Source organism: Lates calcarifer, unplaced genomic scaffold, assembly GCF_001640805.2.
Source record: "Lates calcarifer isolate ASB-BC8 unplaced genomic scaffold, TLL_Latcal_v3 _unitig_2073_quiver_1023, whole genome shotgun sequence".
Lineage (NCBI taxonomy): Eukaryota > Metazoa > Chordata > Actinopteri > Centropomidae > Lates > Lates calcarifer.
In genome coordinates this window covers 1-3,610 of record NW_026115964.1, presented here as the reverse complement: position 1 = coordinate 3,610, position 3,610 = coordinate 1, and the positions used below count along the sequence as shown (strand labels likewise).

At 27.3% G+C, this 3,610-nt stretch overlaps 1 long non-coding RNA gene across 2 annotated transcripts; it reads right to left on the bottom strand.

The window, feature by feature from the left end:
• Positions 1-552: 552 nt before the first annotated feature.
• Positions 553-2,484, bottom strand: LOC127139674 (uncharacterized). 2 transcript variants are annotated; one of them, XR_007810009.1, is made up of 5 exons: positions 2,396-2,484; positions 2,288-2,325; positions 949-1,024; positions 785-865; positions 553-595 (listed from the first exon to the last, which is right to left on the bottom strand). It is a non-coding gene; the product is annotated as an uncharacterized LOC127139674 (long non-coding RNA). The 2 variants fall into 2 exon arrangements; XR_007810008.1 differs by lacking the exon at positions 2,396-2,484 and having other exon boundaries at positions 2,288-2,389.
• Between the last annotated feature and the right edge of the window lie 1,126 nt (positions 2,485-3,610).

Genomic DNA, 3,610 nt, shown 5'->3' with positions numbered 1-3,610 from the left:
TATACTATGACTTTTTTTGACCATGTTTTTGATGCCATACTATACTATGACTTTTTTTCATTTTTTTGATGCCATACTATACTATGAACTTTTTTTTGACCATTTTTGACGCCATACTATACTATGACTTTTTTTGCCATGTTTTTGATGCCATACTATACTATGACTTTTTTTTGACGCATTTTTGATTTCATGATGCCATACTATACTATGACTTTTTTTGACATGTTTTTGATGCCATACTATACTATGACTTTTTTTTGACCATTTTTTGATGCCATACTATACTATGACTTTTTTTCATGTTTTTTTGATGCCCATACTACTATACTATGACTTTTTTTTGACCATTTTTTGATGCCATACTATACTATGACTTTTTTTCCATGTTTTTTGACTGCCATACTATACTATGACTTTTTTTTGACCATTTTTGACCGCCATACTATACTATGACTTTTTTTCATGTTTTTTGATGCCATACTATACTATGACTTTTTTTCATGTTTTTGATGCCATACTATACTATGACTTTTTTTCATGTTTTTTGATGATACTATGACTTTTTTTCATGTTTTTTGACGCCATACTATAACTATGACTTTTTTTGACCATTTTTTGACTGCCCATACTATACTATGACTTTTTTTCATGTTTTTTTGATGCCATATACTATACTATGATTTTTTTCATGTTTTTTGATGCCATACTATACTATGACTTTTTTTGACCATTTTTGACGCCATACTATACTATGACTTTTTTTCATTTTTGATTACTATACTATGACTTTTTTTGACCATTTTTGACGCCATACTATACTATGACTTTTTTTGACCATTTTTGACGCCATACTATACTATGACTTTTTTTGCCATGTTTTTTTGACTGCCATACTATACTATGACTTTTTTTGACCATGTTTTTGATGCCATACTATACTATGACTTTTTTTTGACCATTTTTGACGCCATACTATACTATGACTTTTTTTCATGTTTTTTGACGCCATACTATACTATGACTTTTTTTGACCATTTTGACGCCATACTATACTATGACTTTTTTTCATGTTTTTTGACGCCATACTATACTATGACTTTTTTTGATTACTATTTTTTTCCATGTACTATACTATGATTTTTTTTCATGTTTTTTGATGCCATACTATACTATGACTTTTTTTCACATACTATACTATGACTTTTTTTCATGTTTTTTGATGCCATACTATACTATGACTTTTTTTGACCATTTTTTACTTACTATGACTTTTTTCATGTTTTTTGATGCCATACTATACTATGACTTTTTTTCATGTTTTTTGATGCCATACTATACTATTTTTTTACTATGACTTTTTTTTTTTGACCATACTATACTATGACTTTTTTTTGACCATTTTTGACTACTATACTATGACTTTTTTTTTTGAATACTATACTATGACTTTTTTTGATGCCATACCCCATTTTTTATTACTATGACTTTTTTTGACCATTTTTGACTACTATTTTTTTTGTTTTTGACGCCATACTATACTATGACTTTTTTGACCATTTTTGACGCCATACTATACTATGACTTTTTTTGTTTTTTGACCCATACTATACTATGACTTTTTTTTCATGTTTTTGATGCCATACTATACTATGACTTTTTTTTGACCATTTTTGACGCCATACTATACTTTTTTTTCATGTTTTTTGATTACTACTATGACTTTTTTTCATGTTTTTTGATGCCATACTATACTATGACTTTTTTTTTTTTGATGCCATACTATACTATGACTTTTTTGACCATTTTGACGCCATACTATACTATGACTTTTTTTCATGTTTTTTGACATACTGGACTTTTTTTGACCATTTTTGATATACTATGACTTTTTTGATTTTTGATGACCATACTACTATACTATGACTTTTTTTGACATTTTTGATGCCATACTATACTTGACTTTTTTTGACATTTTTTTGCCATACTATACTATGACTTTTTTTCATGTTTTTTGACGCCATACTACTATGACTTTTTTGATTTTTTGACGCCATACTATACTATGACTTTTTTTCATGTTTTTGATGCATACTATACTATGACTTTTTTTGACCATTTTTGACGCCATACTATACTATGACTTTTTTTCATGTTTTTGATACTATACTATGACTTTTTTTGACCATTTTTGACGCCATACTATACTATGACTTTTTTTGTTTTTTGATGCCATACTATACTATGACTTTTTTTGACCATTTTTGATGCCATACTATACTATGACTTTTTTTTGACCATTTTTGACGCCATACTATACTATGACTTTTTTTGACCATTTTTGACCCATACTATACTATGACTTTTTTTCATGTTTTTTGATGCCATACTATACTATTTTTTCATGTTTTTTGATGCCATACTATACTATGACTTTTTTTCATGTTTTTTGACGCCATACTATACTATGACTTTTTTTTGTTTTTTGACATACTATACTATGACTTTTTTGTTTTGACGCCATACTATACTATGACTTTTTTTCATGTTTTTGATGCCATACTATACTATGACTTTTTTTCATGTTTTTGACGCCATACTATACTATGACTTTTTTTCATGTTTTTTGATGCATACTATACTATGACTTTTTTTGACATTTTTTTGACGCCATACTATACTATGACTTTTTTTGACCATTTTTTACTATACTATGACTTTTTTTCATGTTTTTTGATGCCATACTATACTATGACTTTTTTGACCATTTTTGACGCCATACTATACTATGACTTTTTTGTTTTTTGATGCCATACTATACTATGACTTTTTTGACCATTTTTGACGCCATACTATACTATGACTTTTTTTTTTTGACTTTTTTCCATTTTTGATGCCATACTATACTATGACTTTTTTTCATGTTTTTTGATGCCATACTATACTATGACTTTTTTTCATGTTTTTTGATGCCATACTATACTATGACTTTTTTTGACCATTTTTGATGCCATACTATACTATGACTTTTTTTCCATTTTTGACGCCATACTATACTATGACTTTTTTTGTTTTCCATGACCATTTTTTGATGCCATACTATACTATGACTTTTTTTCATGTTTTTGATGCCATACTATACTATGACTTTTTTTGACCATTTTTGATGCCATACTATACTATGACTTTTTTTCATGTTTTTTGATGCCATACTATACTATGACTTTTTTTGACCATTTTTGATGCCATACTATACTATGACTTTTTTTCATGTTTTTTGATGCATACTATACTATGACTTTTTTTCATGTTTTTTGATGCCATACTATACTATGACTTTTTTTTTTTGATACTATTACATATATACTATGACTTTTTTTGACCATTTTTGATACTATACTATGACTTTTTTGTTTTGATGCCATACTATACTATGACCATTTTTTTATACTATGACTTTTTTTCATGTTTTTTGACCATACTATACTATGACTTTTTTTGACCATTTTTGACTATGCCATACTATACTATGACTTTTTTGACCATTTTGACTTTTTACGCCATACTATACTATGACTTTTTTCATGTTTTTTGACGCCATGACTTTTTT